Genomic DNA, 22861 nt, shown 5'->3' with positions numbered 1-22861 from the left:
ACATGTGTTAAAGACCATAAATATTCTGTATTCATATATATAAAGAACACCAGTATGGATTATATTAAACAATTCTACAGGGATGTTTTGACAAAAGGTTACACCTGGAGATTCAATGTACAGCATGTACAATAGAGTGCAGCACAGTGGTGTTTGATCTGCTGCCAGGGTAGATTACACACACACACACAATCACATGTGCTTTCTCCCACTATGTAATTTTCTTTCTTTTTTTTACCTCCCCTATTGTTCACACTTTTAGCTCTAACCCGAACCCTCAGGCTTGTTGTCCAGGTAACCAGACTCTAAATTTTACAACTCAACTGATGCACGATTACTATTACACACCTGGTACACAATCGACAATGACGCCGCTGTCGTCATCCTGAGGTTTGATGACACTGAAGTCATTTGACTGTTATCGCCGGATGACACTGTATCTTTAACAAGAACACAAACATGCCTTTTGATAAACTGTGCTGCATATCAACACATGACGTCACTGTCATGACTACCAGGTTCAGTTCGCAGACGTTAATCTGAAAGTAGAAACATTCATTTTATTCTAATTCATTTTCCAAAAACATTAAAAAAAAGCCATATCTGCTCACGCCTATTAGATCACTGTGTAACTTCTACTTGTTCCTCTATGTCTGTATAAACAAATGAACTGTTCAAAGAATAGATGATGTTTAGATAATCCTTCATTAATCCCACAATAGGGATTATGGTTTTACAGCAGTACATGTAAAAGGTGGAAAATATTGAATTGCCAGCGATTAATAAAATCACCAGGAAATATAGTATATGAAAATAAAATAAGAGAATATGTTCACACTAAACAAAGTTAATATACACCATTTACAGGTTTAGTAAACTGGCTTTGTGTTTTTTCACAGAATGACCCTTTAATCTTGTTCTTCAGAAAGAGACAACATAAAAAAACCTCACACAAACCTCTATGTGTGTCTGTGTGTGTACTTTGTTACGTCTTTAGGACATTTTCTGTCATAAACACTGACCTTGTCAGGGCCAGTTGTCCTCATAGAGACCAAAACCTGGTCCTAATGAGGCAGAACCTCATTTCTCGGGGGGGGCGATTAAGGTTTAGGTCTAAGATTTGACATGTGGTTAGGTTAAATTAAGGTAAGGGTTATCTAGTTAAGGATAGTGCTTTGTTTAGGTCGTCCAAATGATTGGAAGTCACTGCAGTGTCCCCAGAAGAATAGCAGAGCAAACCCGTGTGTGGCTGTTTGCCAAACATTCCTGTTGACAGTCAGAGGATGGAAGCAGGAAACCTGTTACACCTCTTACATACACACACACACACGCACACACACACACACGCACACACGCACACACGCACAAACTCACAAAAGAAGCATTTCTATTTCACTTTACTGGAACACATCCAGAAAATATGTATGCAGTTTTTTGTTGTTGTTTTTTTTAAAAAAAAAAAAATGACACCCGGTTTATTCGAGACATGCTTGAACATTACATACACATGTTGCATGTGTATGTATACTGTCATGTTGTTGCATGACAGTATAAGACCAGCATTAAGTCGCATCACTTCATTTCAAATTCCAATGACCACAGAATTTGACACACAGAAGAAACAACAGAGCTGGTGGTGCCTGAAAGCTTTGCACAGTACGGTATGTATATATATATATATATATATATAGTATTATTTTTTTTTTACTAAATTTGTGTTCAGTGAATTTTTTTCCAGGAGAGAAAGTTCTCTCTGGAGATTGTTTTAAAAGCAAAGGTTTCCATTGGGATTTCATGCCAGAAGAAACCAGAATGCAGTTATGATGACGACACCCATGGGGGATTGATTCTCAGATGTCACTAATGTGCCTAATTAAGTCTGTCATTGAACTCTAAAAATAAACCTTACTAAATAAATAATATCTACCAGTTTCAAACGTCAAAGATCCAAAGAAATAATGGTTATGTATGAAAATAATGGGGAAAAACCCACAATGTGAGAGGACATTTTGGGCCCTCACACATTTGCCCATATAAGTTCATACAAACACCATCATACTTTCCCACATACAATTCTATACATATAGTATGACTGTGTTTGTATTAGGTTCATCCGTCTTTTACTGCTGTATCCTCCACATGAGGGTCACTGGTGTCAATCTCAGCTGACAGATTGCCAGTCCACTCTCACACTCAAACCTATGGTCCATTTCAGCTAATAATTCCTAAATCTGCATGTTTTTTTGAGTGTGGAAGGAAAATGGAGAACCTGGAGAACCCCCACACACACACACACACACACACACACACACACACACACACACACACACTGGGAGAACATGCAAACTCCATGCAGAAAGACCGTTGTTCTGACTGGGTCACAAACCTGAGTCTGCACAGGCAAGAGTGCTAACTACTACACCAACCGTGTGGCTTGTTTGTATGAAGTTATACTAGCAAAATGTGTGAGGCGGTATAAATTATGGCCTAAGCAGCCTCTCATATATTAACACACACACACACTGTTTTTTATGTCTTAGTGAGGACACATCTGTTCATACTACTGTATGTTTCCTCATTTCCCAACTCCTCTCCTCTACGATAAGTGAGTAGAGTAAGTGTTGTTTCTCTCTTCATTTGAGAAACAAAGATACCAGGGTGAGATCTGCTCCCGCACAATTACATTTCAATTCAACCCAAAAACCCTCCTGTGTGACGTTAATTATTGGAATGAAAAGAGAGGAAGTGAAAATCCAATCTCCAGGTTTTGACATGAGACAGAAATATGGCATAATAACTTTTAAAGTGAGCAGTGCTACAGTCAAACAGTAATTTCAGAAAGCTGAAAGCTACAATTTATTCTGTTTATTTCACTGTGTGTGTGTCACTGATTATTGCTTTTCATGAAACCCTGAGAGCAGATTTTAAATCTGGGTCACAACTTTCATTCTCTTGAGACACGTTTTCCATAAAAGAGGCATATTTAGTGTGTGTGTGTGTGTGTGCGTGTGTGCTGACAGAGACAATAAATACAGTGCTGTTTGCTTTCACCGTCACCCATCATTAACTCGATCAATGTCCGCAGAATCACTTAAGCACTAAGGCGATATCGAATTATCTTTCTGAGCTCATGTTTTAAAGATAAGTTTGCAAAAGTTTTCATTTTAAAAACTCAAACCAATTCAAAGTTTTACTTAGTTTCTCCCTTTGAACATTCTGCACGGTTATCAGTTTAAGCTGAATTCATGTTGCACGACATTCAAAGTCACATGATCACTCCACATGTAGAAGGTCCACATGACAATCTGACTGGAACTGCGTTAGCATGCCTCTCTAATACTGTCTTTGAAGAGCTCACACATTATTTTGCTCGAATGAAAATAATGTGGCAGCAAAAATTGTCAGTTTCAGCATAGCTCGACTTTCACTTTCATTTTTTTTTTTGCTTTTCCATTAGCAATAGTACCTGGTATCTGGTACTAATTTTAGGACCTGCTATTGTGAGGTTCCAAGGGAGCTAAGCCGATACTATACGTGACGTCGACAGACTGTCAGCCACTGATTGGTCAGTGTGTCGTCACTGGAAGATGCATTAGCGCAAACAATGCCGAACTGAATAAAGGCTTGAAAGTCCTGAAAACATGCATTCATCTCCAACATTTAACACGGCGATTGCGAGCGGCGAGCCGCATCACAACCCCTTCTGCCCTTGAATGTAAAACTGCACACTCATACACTGATGGGCTCAGTGCAGCGGCTGCTGTGGCTTCATTGGCAGCAAAGACATAGAATCAGTTTCCTCTCTCTCTCTCCATCTCATACGTTTGCAACCAGACACGTTCCCGACATGTCAGTCTGGCCCGTGAAATCTGAGCGGAGTGTTTTTCCAATAACTAGTGTCGCGCAGAGTTTTGGCTGCTGCTATTTTTGTACGTAGCGAGTAACCTGAATTAAATAAGGAACGATCGATGTCAGTTGAAATTCAAACAGCGTTAAGTGGTCCTGACCCATCACCCCACCCACGGCCATGATAAGACCCACATGTATTGTTGTGTATGTGGCTGACTTACAATAACAACAACAAGATCAATGCGCGTTAACAAGGCACCTGTAACAACGTGCTCTGACAACGTAAAGTAGTCCCTTATTTAATCGTATGCTATATGGTACATCTATCATCTTGTGTGCAGCACTGTAGAAAAATAAAATCACCCAAGTCGTCCATCAGATAGAGCCGCTCATCTTAGCCACTCCTGTGTGTTTAACTATTATTGCCACACAGTCAGTCCATTCTCCAGTGAACCTTATTCTATCGATGCCACACACTCCTGCAAATAGATTTATGTAACAACTGCCACATCGAAAAGCACCAGGTGCAGTGGTTTATGGGAAATATCCACATGGCTAACTACAGCCTCATCTATAATCTTTATAAAACACACACTTTTCACATTTACTGACATTCATAACAGAGAAGATGGTTTAACAACTTCTCACATAGCCGTGTCCAACACAGTAATAAAGATAAAAGAGGAGATTAGATTAGATAGGATTATCAAACACACATTATTCTCCACATCAATCACAAAGACGGTATAGAGAAGAGAGACCACTTACTAAGTTGTGTTGTTACACTAATGTAAACTTGCAGCTCAATGTTCCTGCAGTTTTAACTGATTTCTAATTGATGGCTGGCTTTGAACAATAGAATAGGAGGTTATGATATTATAATAGACAGGATTACATATCAAAACAAATCTAAGGAAGACAACAGCGTCAATTCTGGCTAACTGGGATGCCAGCAAAGCTATGATGTGCATACACCTTTTAACCAAAGGTAGCAAATCTTACTTTTACATTTTGGATCAGCACTCAACGTGTTTTGTTTTTTTAAATTCAAGTGACTTAATTCATAAAATAATTTATCCGATTCACTCGCCATGAGTTTGAGTGAGGGATCAAGGTAAAACATACAAAAAGTGTTGAATTTCACGGAGCTTATTTCTCTTTACTTGTTTTTCTGGTGTCACATTTCATGCACAAGTGATTCAGTGGTTAAAAAAAACACCACAGGACAGAAAACCAACATATACCTGAGCATTTCAGTATGAAAGATGCTCTCAAGGGACTTTAAAGTCAGAGGTGCAGGAGCAGCTCGACTACATGTCCTGTCTTCATGGCTCACAGTTTTTAGCAGGCGACCGAAAGGAGCCGGACTTTCATAATCAGCAGTAAACAAGAGGGAGGATGACTTGGTATCAGCTCCAATAAATGCAGTGGGAAAAGCCCCAACACCGTCCTACTGAACACAACAACAATAAACACAGCATGTGAGGCGAGGATGGAGGGTTTTGTTTTTTTTTAGTTGACATTTCTTTTATTGGATGGAAATTTGCTCTACACTTTGGGAAATATCCTCCCTCTTTCCTGTTTAGCCACAAATACTAGATGTTCTACATGTTTGCGGAGTTTCCAAACAGACAACAGAATCCAGACTTTTGAAAAACATGGCGACACAAAATGGTGGAGGTTGTGGTTACGTCTGATATCACAGAAGAAAAGGTGTTCGCTGCTCCATCACAGATCAAATCAACAACATCTTTAACATCTAAGCCTCAAAATGTTTGTCTGGACTTTTTTTTTTTTGCTTTTTTTGATCCTGTGAATAAGTGCTTTTGCCATTTTTTAATATCTGGCAGTTATTTACAATTTACTGTATGTTAAAATAATGTATTAACAATTTAAAATTGAGAAAAACGAAGTTTATTAAGAAAAAAACACTAGTTGTACATGAACACTGGATTTTAAACTGGAAATTTGATCAGTATAACAGAGGCTTCTTTCCAACTCTCTCCTCTCTGGTGACAAAGACTCTAATTCGAGGCTTCCTGCAATAGTGCGAGTGAAATTACCAAAATAATCACACGTTGGCTTTGATTTGATTCTCAGCTTTCAGAAACGGTTGGAATTATTCCGATAGCACAAACTGTCGCATAATTACAGTAATGCAAACTGCGCTTGCCCAAATGTGGCGTCTGCGATACACTCTGTGTTACAGGGTTCATTTCTAAGGATGTTCACAACAGACACAGTCATTATATGCGTATTTAAAAGCAAGACGATCCCCAGCAGTAGTCACCGACTCCCAGGAGAGTTGGGTTACATGATAGATACTCGAGGAAGGGATCACTTCACTGGCACATCTCTGTCTTGTGTAGAATCAATGTACTGTAAACAGGGCACGGGTCATCTGATCATTCATGTCTTCCTTCCATATTTACAGCGGATGAGCTGAGACGTCTGATTGAAATCTACATTAAACTGTAAAACTACACAGTCTGGACTTCACCGAGTGATGATGATAAGAGGAGCAGGAGGGAAAAGAGGTCGTAAAAGTAAAGTGGGACGTGAGATCTTAAAGGAAGTGCTCTTCTCTTTGTTTTTATTAACCAGAGAAGATGAAGCAAATGTGAGATGTCAATAAAGCATGGAATAGATGAGAGATTAGTATAAAGCACGGAAGAAAATGATGAGAGAGAATGACGATGATGAGAGGATGAAAAGAAAAACACTATGTGTTCTGCTATCTCATACTGACAGTGCAGGGACTCTCGTGTGCGTCTACTGTCCACTGAAAAGTCATCATTGACATGTGACTGATGAATTTACAGGAAGAAAATGAAGTGGAGCAAAAAGCCTAAGAGGTCAGATGATGATAAACTGTTTCTGGTTGAGTCGATGACGACGAACAGTGAAGTTACCCATCGTGCTCCCACTAAAAATGTTATAATAGAACATTGTTGTCAAAAAATATGAAAGAAACAGTTTTGTGAATGTTATCTGATGGCATGTGAGTCTTAATCTGTAAAAGAGCTTAGTTAAAAGAAACCAAAAGACTTCTAAAACAACACATGGATGTTTGAACCAGTATCACTGTGTGGCTCCTCTGTCCAGACAAATCCTCCAAACAGATCCACGGTGACATTGTGCAGATTGTAATCGTCAGCCAAGGCCTTTCAAAAGACAAAAAAAAAGCAATAGTGTTGGCCCATTTGGTTTGCTGCCATTATCACAGATATATCAGCTGTGTCATATGGAGGCAGGCCAGCAGCTGTAATAACGGCCCTCGTGTTACACAGAGACAAACACCGTGGAGCAGAGGCCAAACTGACAACGTCCGTGGCTGCAGTCCAGACCTACACCAGCCGTACGACATCATACAAACCTGGTGCAGAGATGTAAGGGATGCATTTATGTTATAAGAAAGGTTGAGATGGTTTGGTCACGTGCAGAGGAGGGACAGTGATTATATTGGACAAAGGATGCTGAAGATGGAGCTGCCGGACAGGAGGAAGTGAGGAAGACCTCAGACAAGGTTAATGGATGTTGTGAAGGAGGACATGAGGACAGATGGTGTAACAGAAGAGGACACAGGGGACAGGGCAAGATGGAGGCAGATGATCTGCTGTGGTGACACCTAAAGGGAGAAGCCAGAAGTAGAAGAAGACGCAGTAAAACATTTACAAGCATTCTAAAACGGGTCCAAAACCAACTGCTGTTTTGAAGCCTTGATTTTGGCAGTGACTTCATTTTCAACTACAATGGATCATATTTTGATGAGAGGCTGAGCAGGGAAAGAATCCCCAAATAAAAATCTACAAAAGCTTCAATGAACTATCTCAAGAATACACTTGCCACTTTACTCTCATCTCATCATCTCATTGGAAGTTTCTGTCTCTTTGTAAACCACACACTGTCCTGGACAAATGGACAAATGTCTTATTTTAGTGGACTTTGGTGTTTGAAATCCTTTGTTTGGATGAACCAATGTGACACAATCTTAACAAACGAGGCAGCAGAAGACCAGCAGTTCCCTGCCCGCTAGAGCTAAAAGTGCTGATTGTGTCTATTGACCGTGGTGCAGTGATGCTGCAAGGACAAGCACATCATGTGTGGAACAGCAGTCCATGATGTGGATCTGCAATCACACTTCGCTTCAGCTCAGCTGTGTCAGAGATGAGTCTAACAATCAATCTGTAAACCTAATAAAGATGAGGTTGAAAGTGGATGAGAGGAAGATTTACTGTCGAGTCTGAGTTGGATTCAGATGATTTGGTTTGGTGAATAATAGATGAACAATAAAATGAGTTTATGTTTCCATTTGCTCCGACACTAAATAGGAAACAGACAGCTATCATGTATTTAGTGGTTCCATTTGTAATATTGTTTGTCACTGTCGTAAAAAAGGCAAAGCAGTATCAGGATGACGGTCCAGACACAAGTAAGTAGAGAGGCAGTGTTGTGTCATAATAACTCCCCTGCAGTGAAAAACAGGCTTTTCTCTCTCTCTCCTGCTCCGTCTCCTCTTGGAAACTGAAAACCACAGTTCCTTTGTGCCTTAAACCAAGTGGACTTTTTCTCTCTCAGTCTCCCCATCTATCAAAAAGGAAAAACGTCACTAAATCAAGATTTTATTGGGGTCGAATAGAAGCACAGATGGTGTCATTTTACTATCACCGTGACACTTTGCTCTCAGATTAAACATCGTAAGGACAAAAACAGGATTATTTTTGTTACTATTGATCAATAATTACATAAAAGCCTTTCAGCATAATGTTGATGTAACGATCCTAGAGTGAGAACTACACGGGACAGTACACAGAGGCTGTTCTCTGATACAACAATATTCTACTACAACCCCAGTGCTGAATAAATAGTTCTTCCAGTGCCTGCTAAAACTGTCTGTGCTGCAAGGAAACTGAAGAAAGAGAAAGAATTTTGGACAATTAACATAATAAAACGTCGACAGAGAGTCCCGTCGATGCACAGATGCAAGTTTTGCTTCTGCCAGACCGAGCTCCAGTTACATTTTTTCAACTTTGGTTTGAGTTCAGCGCTTCAGTGTTTTAATCACAACACCGTGCTAATATTTAATGCTTCTTTTTAATCTCAGTGTTGGTGGAAACGCTGACAGACATTTGTCACCAGCGGCGCGGCGTCCGCCCCAGGGTCACGGTTATCACGGCGATCCATCAAGGACCTAATCCTGTTACAGGTGAGTCACAGCAGATGATGACTTCAGATTAGGTTACAGTGAAGATGATTGGTTATATCTAGACCAAACATCCAGACTGTGTTATTACAAAGGCTCAGACTCCAGCGAGGTAATCAGTTTCTCTAATATCTATGGAGTAAAATGCACAACCGTGGCATCTGACTTCAGCCTCCAGCAGGGAGTGAGTCAGCGGTCAGAGGATGTCACCGTCACTGAGACGAGAACATCGCTCATGCGCTCGTCTCACATTACTCGCGTGCGTGTAAAGCTCAGCAGGAAACGGTCGCATCGACACCAGTTTGTCCTGTTTGTCACACTGATGTGTAAAATGTCTGCTTAAATGAAAACATACACTTAAACACGAAGGGGAATTTGACTCCGACTTTCTTCGTCCCTTCACCCTCCCCACCCCATAATATTAAACATGTTGAAGTGATGATTTGTTATCGATAGTTTCGTGTTCCCATGACATGGGGGGAAAAACCTCTAATTTGTGGCAAGATAATACTAAATTGTGGTCACAAAACAGGTATAATGTGAGCAGGAAATACTAATAAATCACATTAATAATATAATTATAATTTAAGTTAATTGAACTTGAAATCTGCGTACGCAAAAAGGGGCACAAGAGGGCTGAAGCTGCACGATGGACAGAGATTAGAGTGCGATTTAGAGTTTTATTTTCAAAAGCTTAGCATTACAAAGATATTCACAGATTTGAGCTTCAATAACATTTAAACTCAACATTGTTGAAACATATTTGGAATCATAATGACGTAGACAACAAGCTACAGCCTCATTTTCATCAAACGACTGCACGGAACAATCAACGTAGTTTCTCCAGCTCTTTTTAATGAAAACGATGTTGTAGCTTGTTTTCTACATCACGACGATTAAAAATGTCTTGCATGTGTTTCAACAGTGTTTTATTTAAATGTGATTGATCGCGGATGTTTGAATCTGTGAATATCTTTCTAAGTCTACTTTAGTGTCACAGATTCAAGCGAGGGTGCGCTCCATTTGCTTACCCAGCTGTCCAGGTTGTTGACGGGAATGAAGAACCACGTTAGACTTATTTATTGTGCACAAATTCATATTTTTGTCGCCACAAAGAGCATTTGAGAGTGTTTTTCCCCACATGTCGTGTGGGGGCGCCGTACCCATTCACAGAACAGGAAGTGCTGCACAACATAGTGAGTTTGAATCACTTCTGTGTGAAAAAATAATACTAAATAATAAATAATACATATACTGCAACAACCGGGAATTTTAAAAACAAACAGAGACAATAAAAACCAGGTCACAAATATGTGAAGCTACTACCCAGTGCAGGTTGTTTGCCTCTGCCGACCAACGCAGTGAGGCCACTGTGACCTTTGATCCCCAAAATTTAAAACAATTCAAATTGTGATGAAGCAAACACATCCACAGGGCAGAAACATTTGAAAGGATTCCCTCAGGACGCCATTGAGATATCGGGTGAGGAAGACGCACGGAAGTGAAACCATCACACCAGCACGGGTTAGGCGACGGCCGCGCAGCAGCATAAACATGTTAATGAGCACATGTGGTCGCACACCTGCAGCAGAACCAGTGAAAACACTCATCAGTGGGTGTGAAGAGCTGCTGTTGAGGTTCAGCCAAACACACAGTCTGTCACCACCGTTCATGTTAGACAAGACGAGGGCAGAGGCTGCTGAGTCATGAGAGACTGGAGCCCTGCTGTTATCATGTGGCTGTCTCACCTCTCTGTGTGTGTGTGTGTGTAGACAATGATAGAGAGTGAGGGAGAGGTGGAAAATTGACACGGTTCATTGTTGTGTTGTTTACTCATATACATTATGTAATAGTTGTTTATTTTAGGATGGAACTACTCACCTCATAAAGCAGCTGTCTGCAATCTGTCATTATTTGTGACAAAGACTTTGTATTGACACATATACAGGGAGGGAGGGAGGGAGTGGAAGTAAAGCAGTTTGAATGAAGCATGAATAGAACGTCATTGGAAAGAGGCCACAAACAATCCCACAGTATCTCATGGAGACTTTTCCATGACAACGTGAGTAAAACTATAGAAACGTATAGAAAATATGAGTCGGCTGAAAAACAACACAAGAGTTGCTTCTAAGACGCTTATTTTCATAATCGATGAATCTGTTGATTATTTCCTGTTAATCAGTTAGTTGTTTGGTCCAGATGATTTCTTTGTTACATTCAAACAAAATAGTTGACAGTTAATTTGGTAACTGATTAATCCATATTATTTTTATTTACTGATTAATCTATTTCCTTCCTTCAATATTTTCTTTCTTTTTGAATGAGTTATACCTGCCATTGTTCACAGGCCTGGAAATGTTCTCCGCCACTTAAGAGGCTGATAAAACCCGCCCCAACATTTCAGGAATTTGAGGAGACGACAATAAACAGTACACGCTCAGAATTTAGCCCAAACTCTTTCATGATGTCTCGCTTCCCGTTTCTATTTCGAGGGCTCGAGGAAACACGGTCTCAATCAAACAGCTCCTTGCTTTCAGCCGGTGAAACGGCTGATAAGTGAGAGGAAATTCACTGGAATAAAGGCAGCTTTGATCCTGAGTGAACCTGAATCAATAAAGAACCAGCAGAAACAACAACAATCACTCGAGGTCATTTATGTTATGAGAAGAACATATTTTCCCTTTGACTACATTCACTCCTAAAAATAAGTGTTATAAATAAGTGAATAATCGCTAATTGATCAGATATCTTACGATATCGAATGCGATTCACCTGATGTAACCAATAGAGTGTTAGATTTTGCTTGACCGCGTGAGAGTGGACGGTTGTTTGTCTCCATGTGATTGACTGGTGACCTGTTCTTTCCCCCTTTGTCAGATGGGATTGGCACCAGCGACCCTCATGTGGAGGATTAAGTGGTGGAAGATGGATGTGGTTTTTATTCCCATGTGGGGAAAAGCTTAAAACTTGTACATGCTGGTATCTCAAAAGACTTTATCCTATCAGAAGCCAGAACTTCACAAGGCGATCCTCTCCATTCACGAGGTTAGGCTTTTTTGTCGATGAATAAAAGCTCCGCCCCCTCAACAAACACGTGGGAATGGAAACATAACTGACTGACGGCAGCTTTACGTGAACATGGAAAATAAATTGAGCAACAGGGGAAGTTTACAACATTACTTCTGATTTATTTCCTCCTCGAGGACAGTAAACTGTACACATTTTGGGACCAAACAGCGGATAAAGTAACAGGGAATTTAGTGAACAGATGAATTAATGATGAAAGTAACCGTTCGTTGCGCCGCTAATCAGAGACTCTACATCTGTTGCTACATCTGAGAAGAAGTCTGTTGTCAGCAAGAAAAGAGCAAGAAGAGCAGTGAAGTGGACAGAAACATAAAAGGTAAAAAGAAAGACGACGGCTGCAGGTTGTTAATCCTGCCTGTTCATTTCATGCTCAGGCGGCCGTGCATACGTCCATGTTTCTAAGCCCTCGCTGCTGGCAACATGGCGCCCTGCGGCGGAAAAATAATGGCTTCAATAAAAGTGCCACACTCTTCTGCAACATTTCCCGCATCAAGCGTTATTGGACAAACCTTAATTTGGCTCTGATCTGATCAGCAAATCCTGTTACTGCACGTCTGGAAAATAATGAATGGGTAGTGTGCGTGCGTGTGTGTGTGTGCGTGCGTGTGTGTGTGCGTGTGTGTGTGTGTGTGTGTGTGTGTGGGGTTGGCCGAGTGTGTGAGATAGAAATTAACGGTCGAGGAAGAACAGGTGCAGACACACAAAGCACTCAAATACATACTGTACGGATCCTGTGAGATGAGCAATAAAACAATTACTTCAGCAGGTTGATCACATGACGTCACACTTTCCAAATTTAAATTGTGTGACATTACTGTTATATTTGTTATTTTTGTGTCACCGTTTAAAATGATGGTTTGACTCAGTGTTTTCTTTAGCCGTTAATCTCCTGCACATGTGTTTCTTCACCTATTGTTGCACTTTTTTATGGCGCTCCTTATCAAGGTGGGGTTCACACAATGCTGTGTGTGTGTGTGTGTGTGTGTTACGGATGCAGTGAGGCACATTAATTCAGATCCATGTGAGAGGACTAATTACACAGATTATTAAATCTCCACATGAGGTCAGAGGTCAGATTTGTGTTAGTGAGGGTTATTTAAGAGTTATTGGGCTAAAAGTTTGGTCGTTAAGGGAAAGATTTAGGGCATTAATGTAAATCGATGGACTGTGTGTGTGCGTGTGGGGTCGTGTGTGTTCAACGATGCTGGCAGGATGTAGCTGCTTCCTGTGTCACTTCCTGTTTTCTTTATTCTCATCCGATTGGTCAGGTCCTTTATAGTTACTCCCGTTAACTACAATGTGGGCATTTAAAGTGTGAAAAAGGTTTATTCTTTAATCTCCACGGACAAATATTTAAGAGAATGATCCTGTTGCATTTGAACCACCAAAGAAAAGGTTTTAAGGAACTTTACCTATGTTTCTTGTTGTTGGTCGTGGACCATGTCCATGCACACGATTAAATCCTGGGATAGTTTGGGCCATGTCGTTAAATCCTGCATTTCTTTGGGAATGTAGAACATATTTACTGGCTGTGTTTGGAGGAGCATTTGAAAAATGCAGCCTTAAAAGGAAGCGACCCTCGTCTGTTGCTAATGTATGTTGTTGATGTTGAGACAAAAAGAAAATATTGGAAACAAAAAAAAAACAGCTACGAAAAAGGTCATGATTTTACATCCCGTTCAGCCCAGGTTTTATAAATAGACAGAAACAGGAACCGAGCCACACGATCTATAAAAGGTGAAATATAAACTAAAAGAAAATTCAAAAAGTGAGACGTTTAGAAAACAAAGTCATTGATCTAGAGGAAAATAAGGGATAGAAAAATGAGAGAGAGAAGTGGACAGAGAGAGAGGGAGGTTTAATGGAAAAGAACAAAGGAAGACAAACAGAGGATGAGATGGTTATCGACCATCTGAAACGGGTCTAATGATGGCCACGGGGCTGCTGTCTCCATACTGGAGACCTGTGTGTGTGTGTGTGTGTGTGTGAGAGAGAGTATCCCTAAACGGTTCCTAACGGTGTTTAGAGACAGGAGTGACCTAATCATGACGCGGGTGCATTTAGTAGTGGCGTCACACTGTCAGCAGTTTCCCTCCTGCAGAACTGTGACTCGACACGTCAGCTGCAAACTCTTGGGCACAATTGGTATTAGTCCAAAGGTAGGTCTAATACAAACATATTTCTTATTTATTAATGCAGCACCACGGCGACATTAAACAGCTGCTCAACAAAAAAAACAGAAACTGAAGTCTATGTGATTTGTTGTTTGACTTTATCGCAAGCTCGGCACTATAGTCACCGATTGCTGTATGTCGTCGGTCGTCTCTGGATATCACGCCACATTAGTTGCACATCAGTGTACCGTCGTTAAATAAAAATGTTTGCCCCCACGGCACAAAAGTCAAACTCCGTCTATGGCTTCACAGTGGAAGTTTGTTTCCTCCCAAAAAAAGAGCAGTCAAATGATGAATTGCTCCATTCTATAGGCTCCATTTTACATCCCTCAGCATCTGCAGACCCGGGCTCTGATGGGAACGTGCAGATCTACGGGCTAATAATACGCCTGGAACAAAGTTATGGGTCAATGTCACGCGTATAATTGGTTCTCTCCTGATAATGAATAACAAAAGCAACTCTTCAATGACTCCATGAAACAGAGCAATAGGCGCTATACAGATCACTTTATCTATTTATTGTTAACAGGATGCAAAGACGATTTGAAGTGTTTCACAGCTAAGTAAAAATAAAATATTCACTTATGCTTACAAAAGAATCCACTAAAACATGTGCATACATGTACTCTGTGTGGACTCTTGTTATAAGACTGTTTTCTATCATCTTAATGATTTTACACTCCCAGTCACAGACATACATCCCATTCACACTGTGCTTACTCTGCTCCCTGAGGTAATTATGGCCTCAGTGTCTTGCACAAGGACAGTTTGACATATGGTCTAGAGGAGCCGTGGATCAAACCAGTGCCCTTCTCAATAATGGATGACCTGCACCACCTCCTCAGCTAATGCAGCACCACTTTCTGCAGACAATTCTCCTTTGGCGCTCTGTTGTTTTCGTGCACTGGCTCCTTTTCAAATTCATAAAAAGGTGGCGGATTCTCATTTTTAACATTAAGCTGCTCTGAAAATCTAATGATACAATCAAAGACGTATTAATTCCACACCAACTGACTTTTAAAAGGAATTAAATGACCTGCTTCATATTCATCAGAGGCAGATTATTAAGTGATGGAGCAGTAAAACGTCAGGTCGCATCTGCATGTCAGCATCACAAGGAAATTACAAAGTCCAGAGTTAAATGGTATGTTGGATGCGCCGAAGTGGACTTTCAGGCAAACGGAAAAGTGTCCTATCTCCATGACAACAAACAAAGCAGCGGTCGGCAGAAGGCGTTGCTCCTGCTGCAAATAAGCTCTCGACTCTTGAAAACAAAAAGAGCATCGCCCACATTATAAAAAACACCAGCGTGGAAACACCTCTGTGCTGAAGGATCGGGAGTTCAAACCACTGTCGCCGTCACACCGGAGGATGAGTCATCTGTCTAATTGAGATCAGCCCTGGAAAAAGTATTCAATCAGACAAGCTGGAGCTTTGAAAGCCGGTGTTTTCTGTCCACGCGTTACCTGACATTTTGAGTCGACTGCTCCGTTTGTCAGTCTGTCAGATGAGCACTGATAAATTCCATGTTTAATTTATTAGGTGTTACAAACATCACCAGCAGAACAAATGACAGGCAGTGCACTACTTTACCATTTTAAAAGTTAAAATAAAACAAAAGCTGTAAGTAGTATTGTTGCGGGCCATCACAGTCGCCATCTGCTGTGCCCTTGACTCCGTTTTCATGTGCTGATATTTTGTGGCCTCAGCCTCTTGTCTCACATGTGAAGTTTTGAGCAGATCGGTCAATGTACAGCAAATATTTTGAGGCAAAATGGCGGCTAAATTCAAAATGGCTGACTTGCTGTTGGGTGAAGTTCATGTTTGTAGTCGGGTTCAGGGTCAGTATCTTGTGTCATGTGTGAAGTTTCGAGCAGATCTGTTAATGTACGTTAAAGGTGACATAGAATGCTTGTATCACACATATATGTTAGTTATGGAGGTCTACTTACATATATTAACTTGTTTTCATGATTAAAAACCTCCTAATCGCTGCAAACGAGCCGATCAAATGAATATTGAATGTACGCAACCGGATGTGCCCAGACTTGTGCCCGCACTGGGAGGCGCTACGGTGGTGAGAGGAGTGGTGAGGATTTCTGATGACGACATCAAATTAAGTTCGATCCGCTTCGCAGAGCCCAGGAAAACAATACAACACTATTTTCTCAGCAGTGGCTGAACTGTTTGTTCTGAAACGTTAGGGATTCATATATGAGGTAATGACGCAGATACACACACAAACGCAGCGTTAATTGGAGCTTCCGGTCTATGTGGGCTTTAAAGCACTTCTTGTTCACCAAAACTCCAACGGCTGCTGTGGCCAGAACCTTTTGAATCTGCGAAACTCTTTGAAACTTTTCATCTTTCATGTGTCATGTGACTTTTTTGTTCGTCTTGTGTTGCGACATGTTTCCACCAAATTACGTGAAATTTGGCACAACTTAGTTTTGCCAAATAAAGTGGATGTAACATCCGGGTTTCACCTTTGGGTGCGCTAGTTTTTTCGTAAGTTCTGATGTGTGCCAATTTTCATCCGTTTACGCTAACATTTAATAGCTCAAAAATGCGATCCCTTGGGGAGAACATTTTTTTCCAGGAATTCCAAAAGGTCCTCACACCACTGTAGGGGCACGTGGGCCATAACAAGCAGCGCTCATCCGTGTAAAATTTGGCTAAGTCAGCCAATCAAATCAAGCCTGCGTAATAATGTTTGTGTACATTCAGAAATGAAAACACAATCACGAATATTTACAGGATGAATGCAGTGTTTTGCATAAGTAAGTCTGCTGACGACAAACCACAACAGTATAAAGTTTTCAGCAACTAAATAGAGAAATTAAAAGTGTGCTTGAAATGTGACACCCGAGTCACACATATGGATTCCACAGTAACAGATTTGCTCTTGTTTCTTTAGACTGCCTTGCACGTTTAGCTCTGAGGAAGTCATTTACATATGTAACACTGATTATGCGGGCAGATCATGATGTTGCCACTGGCGGATGATGAGCAGCCAGTTTCCGCACATTGTTTTTCTGACTCACAGTTGACATCATTGTTATTTTGGGGAGTGTTTGACCCTGCAATCTGTTCCGCCAAACGTGTTCACTATGTGCAGCTGAGCAGAAACAATCACTGTGCTGAGTGATGCTTGAGAAACAGAGAAGTTGAGCTGAACGACGACAACAACAACAAACACCCACTCACTGTTACAACTGTGCGTAGTGTTTGGAATAAAATACATTTAAAAGCCCAACTCTGCTTAAATGTAACATAAACAATGGAGTGCAATTACCGTCATCACAACAATTTTGTTATTACATTAACTGAATGCATGATATGACGAAAGAGTTCCAGGAACTCGTGTTGTTCTCCTGTGTTTCCAACCACACTTTGAAGACTAATGGACGTTCAGCTAATTCAACTTCTGACATACAAACCTTTGATTTTTTGGTTAGTTTGATATTGATTCAAAGCTGACAAAAATACACGCTATGTAGATAAACATATTCAAACACACTAAAAAGGCTTGAATTCAAGTCGTGTGATTATGTCTATTGACCATGAGTATAATTAACCATGAGCAGGGACATTTACACTGGTTAGAAAAGATTCCTCATTGATGAGAACGTTCCTGCAGTCGAAATACAATCCAAATCTATTTCTATAGCACTTTTAAAAACAACCAAGTTCAAACTATCATCAAACTACATAATACAGATAAGATATGAAACAATGTAAACTATTAACTAAACTAAACTGCCCATTTTTCCTTTCACCACAACCGGTCGAGGCAGATGAGCCAATGTATGTAGGTCATCTGTGTGTGTGTGTGTGTGTGTGTGTGTGTGTGTGTGTGTGTGTGTGTGTGTGTGTGTGTGTGTGTGTGTGTGTGTAGGTATATGGGGTCAATCACTGTGTGCTAAATGTATTGATTATTGTGTAAGATTAGCCATGAGTCTCGACTTCAAATGAAGTGAAGGAAAAAAACTCAGCTCCTTTTACATGAAGTCAAACTACTGAAACCATTAAAAAATCTCTCACTCTCACAAACACAGAAAATCAAACATTTCACTAAAACGTTTCACTAAACTCCAGAGAGTGTGATGACATCAGTGTTGTGTCATGTTTCAGTATAATGTGATAATGCAGAGCACGGGGTGTCAATCTTTCTGTCGGCGTAACTGTTAGCGGCTATCACTGTGGCTCTTAATCACAGTGATTACTTAACCACAGCAGCTCCAAAGTGCTGCTTATCGGAACTTCTCTGAAGCAATTACACCATCTCCTCTCTCTCTCTCTCTCCCTCTCTCTCTCCCCAATCACCAGCCTCTCTCTCTCTCTCTCTCTCTCTCTGCTTCATCCACCACCCTCACATCTCTGCAGTACCTTCGTCTCTCACTGCTCTTCATCCCTCTCATCCTCTTTGTCTTGTCCTTCCACCTAATTATCTTTCTCTCATCTTCTCTTACACACACACACACACACACACACACACACACACACACACACACACTAACTCATCCAATCAATCGGGTGAGTGTGCTATTTTTTTTGGACGAGTGTCTCTGGATTGACCTTTAAAAGATTTCTGCAACAAGTTACTTAAAGTTACTTAAAGTGTGGTTGCATGAAGTAGAGTCAAACAGTGCTGACGGAGCTCTGTGTGACCCCAGCACTGAGAACATGGCAGCCAGCAGGGACACAAAGAAAGACAGATTTTAGCCATTTAACAAAAGACTAATCGAATAAAGAAATCTGTGCCAGCCTAAGTGTGAATAAGGAACATGTTGCTCGTCTTAAACCAAACTTTTCTGATTCAAAACTGTAGTTACTGATGCTTTGCAAACCACTTCACTCTCCTGCACAAAAGCCCATTGAGAAAATTAGAGTACACGGAAGCACAGGCGCTGCTGGTCTACGACTGCCTTGTTCAAACGCAAAATAACACATTTGAACATGATAACATTGGCAGCAGTCGTGATGTAAAACCGCCGATTTAATTAGGTGGGTCTTTTGTTTAAGTGGCTAAAACCCGCAGTCCATAAAGTGTGCACATTATAGGGTTTTTAAAAAACAGCATATTTTACATATCTCACGGCACAAACTACATATCCAGAGCACAGCTTATAAACCGCGGGGACAAAGTTCTAAACTCAGCATCTAAACTGAACTCAGCATCTTTTTCAGTTCAAGGAGTTCCTTGATATATCTTTTGGTAGGCTTATGCACCTGCAGCAGCTAGGTTTTGAATTGTTTTTATCTAAACCTAATTTGTGTTTGGTCGATTATTTCATCGCTAAAACAATGCTTTTTGGCAATAAGTCCTATACTATTGTACATCCTGTTGATTTAACTTGATTTAAATGGTGTCACATTTGTGAGGAAAATGCATTTGTAGATAGGCAGATATCGAGATGAGATTCTGCATCCAGTCACAATCCCCATATCTCCACAGTCTGGGACTGAACTCTATCTTCCAAGATGACAACGCTAGCCTCCACAGAGCGGGGTTTATCAGAGGTCAGAGGTTTATCTGCAGAATTTTGGAGTGGAGAGGATTGAATAGTCTGCCTGCAAATGCAACTTCCTCACAAATGTGGCACCACTTAAAAGGCAAATAAACAGGCTTTACAACAGAATAAGATTTATGGTCAATAAGCATTGTTACAAGAAAGAAATAATTGACCAAACTTACAGTTTATGTGGGGATTTCCAACTGACTAACAAAAAAAGCTAAAAATGTAATCACTGGATGAACATTAATGGAGAATAATGATCAAATTAAAACAGAACAAGAACAAAGTGACTTGGCTAACCTTGTTTAAAAGATAAATAGAAGTTCAGAGGAAAAGAGACAGAAGAAAATGAGATTCTACTGATTTTAATATAGTTGGAGCTGAGAGCAGTAATTCTGTGGCAGAAACATCGTGAGGTTTCATCAGGACAGCTTACGTAAAAGAGGTTTTTTTCCCTGCAGTGAGTTTTGTGAAATAAAGCCCACTGCCAGTCCCATTGACTCCCAGAGAAGCTGAGCTTCCTTTGCGGTCTTAGGACAATCACCACTGCGACAAGCCACAGATACTGTACGTGTGCAGTTACTTTTCTGAACTACAATTACATTACATGACAATGTCTATTTCACAACATGCTTTGCTGACCTGAGGTTGGGATTATCCCCAAAAAGGCACCTGGTTTGGCCGAAGAAAGTCACAAAATCTGAATATTTCAAACACTTGATCGCGTAGTGCGGAACACTGCTTGCCTCGTTTCACAACACACTCGGTGTGAGACAATCTGAAAATGTCCCGTCCACATTAAAGTAATACCAATTCCAAACAGTAGCGCAATAATTGTAAAAAATTAGTTTAAAACTATTTAAATGGATGAATGGAAGTTAAATTACCTCATATTTTTTTGTTCAAAAGGTAATTATAGATGGAAAACATATTTTTGAGAAGCTTTGAAAGTGAAATTCAATTATCTTAAATAAGAGTGTTATAAATCATGAAGTCCTGGAATGACCTTGTGATCGTTATCCTGATAATTTGACTCAGTTCAATAGACAGACAGCTGAAATACTGCTACGCTTCAGGGGAGGATCGTATAAATATAACAGAAAAGTAGAATAACAGTGTTTTCTTCACAGGGAGACAATGGAGTGAAGGCTCTGCCTTCACAGGCACCAACCCTGATTCATGGTCCCTGCAGTGGAAGTGCACTGTGTACAGTGACACAAGTGGCTGATTTAGTTGTTCATCCTCATGATTTATTAATCGTCTGCAGTCAAAAACCCATGGAGCTGTATCAGACGCACACAAGTGCCCGTTGTGCTGCTCAGCTCAGCATGGCTCACTAAAAAACAGAAGAAGAAGAAGAAGAAGAAGAAGAAGGAGAAGAAGGAGAAGAAGGAGAGGAGGAGGGAAAGAGCCTGCTGGGTGAGGACAAGTGGAAGTGATGCCTCAAGCTGAGTTCAAAGTGGAGGGGAAAGAGCAGAGGAGACGTTTATGTTGGCCGTGATGTCTTAAAACGCCGCTGACAGCTGATTATGTACAGTACAGAGCATTATCATGTTCTCTGACTGTGGACTGTTTAACACGCAACATAAACACCGGAGCAACGTGGCGTGACGGAGCTTTAGGGAGGATGTGAATATGCTGCCATTCTGACCTACACATCCTACTACCATGATTGATTACAGAAGACAGATTTTAATAATCTATATGCAAGTATAGATTACGTCTTTTTTAGATATAGTATTTGATTTTTTTCTGTATATAATGTTTATATATATATATATATATTTTTAAAATGTTTAAGCTTCTTAAATGTAAATATCTTCTTAATTTCTTTGCTCTGGATAACAAAGAAATCATTGAAGTTAATAATTTTGGTTTATGGACAAAACAAGACATTTGAGAACATCATCATTTCCAGGTTTGACACTGATCAACATTTTTTAAGGTTTTCTGATATTTCATGGACCAAACGATTAATCCTATATATGCAATGTATTGACAATTTGTTGATAGATAGATAGATAGATAGATAGATAGATAGATAGATAGAATACTCAAGTAGCAGGTGAATTTAACAAGCTCGCGCGCATTTGTGTGTGTGTGTGTGTGTGTGAGTCAGACAGTGAAGAGTAGAGAATGAAAACGTAGCTCTGTACTCACACACTCAGCTGCTGTTGACATCTCTCGCAGCCTCGTGTCAATTATCCAGACAGAAACAAACAAACAAACAAACAAAGCAAAAAAAGACAGAAAAATAATCAGAAGTCGTTACATTTCATTCAAACTCCGCGGAAAAAACGTTCACGGGCAGCGGCAGTGATGATGACACTGATGATCAGGACAGAGTTACACTGTCTCCACGAGAGAGAGACAGTGTGAGTGAGAGTGAGAGACAGTGTCTGAGTGAGAGAGAGAGAGAGAGTGTGTGTGAGTGTGTGTGTGAGAGAGAGTGTGAGTGAGAGAGAGAGGGAGAGAGAGAGGCGGCACTCGTACCGACTGCTACGCCCTCTGTGTGTGTGCGCGTGAATGTATTTATATGCTTGTGGAGACCTTGTGTGTCGTCAGCGGTGTTTTCCATGATTTAGACTCACTTTCAGATGTAGACTCAGGTTTAGGGATCAACAGGATGCATCACACAACATGACACACCCAGTGGCCACTTTATTAGGTACACAGAACACTGCTGCAGTGGTTGTTGTGCACTGTGCATTCACAGATGCAGAATCTTGCTTGTTACAGGTTTTGTTACTGTTGCCTTTTTTATTCCCTTGAACCAGTCTCCTCTGACCTCTTTGACCTCCTCATGAAGACATTTTGTTTTCATCTCTCCCTCACTGGATATTTTCATTCTCTGTATACCCCGTGGTTCTCAGACTTTCTATAATAAGTACCACCTGAGAAAATACAGAGCACTTGAAATAACACCTTCAGCACCAACGTTAAAATGGAGAGATCTTTTCACACGAAATAACATCATTTGATAATATAATATATAATAATCTTCCTCACATATACTTGACATCGTTATA

General features: G+C 40.5%; 1 protein-coding gene across 1 annotated transcript in view; it reads right to left on the bottom strand.

Annotated features, from left to right (window-relative positions):
• gpr4 (G protein-coupled receptor 4) overlaps positions 1 to 22241 on the bottom strand; it is a 31820-nt gene extending 9579 nt beyond the window's left edge. Inside the window, exon 1 of the mRNA XM_044032900.1 lies at positions 21993 to 22241. The gene's annotated coding sequence lies outside the window, so the exon portion shown is untranslated. The remainder of the gene's footprint in view (positions 1 to 21992) is intronic.
• Between the last annotated feature and the right edge of the window lie 620 nt (positions 22242 to 22861).

Source organism: Solea senegalensis, linkage group LG8 (genome assembly GCF_019176455.1).
Source record: "Solea senegalensis isolate Sse05_10M linkage group LG8, IFAPA_SoseM_1, whole genome shotgun sequence".
NCBI classification, from domain to species: Eukaryota; Metazoa; Chordata; class Actinopteri; order Pleuronectiformes; family Soleidae; genus Solea; species Solea senegalensis.
This window is presented reverse-complemented; position numbering and strand designations above follow the sequence as displayed.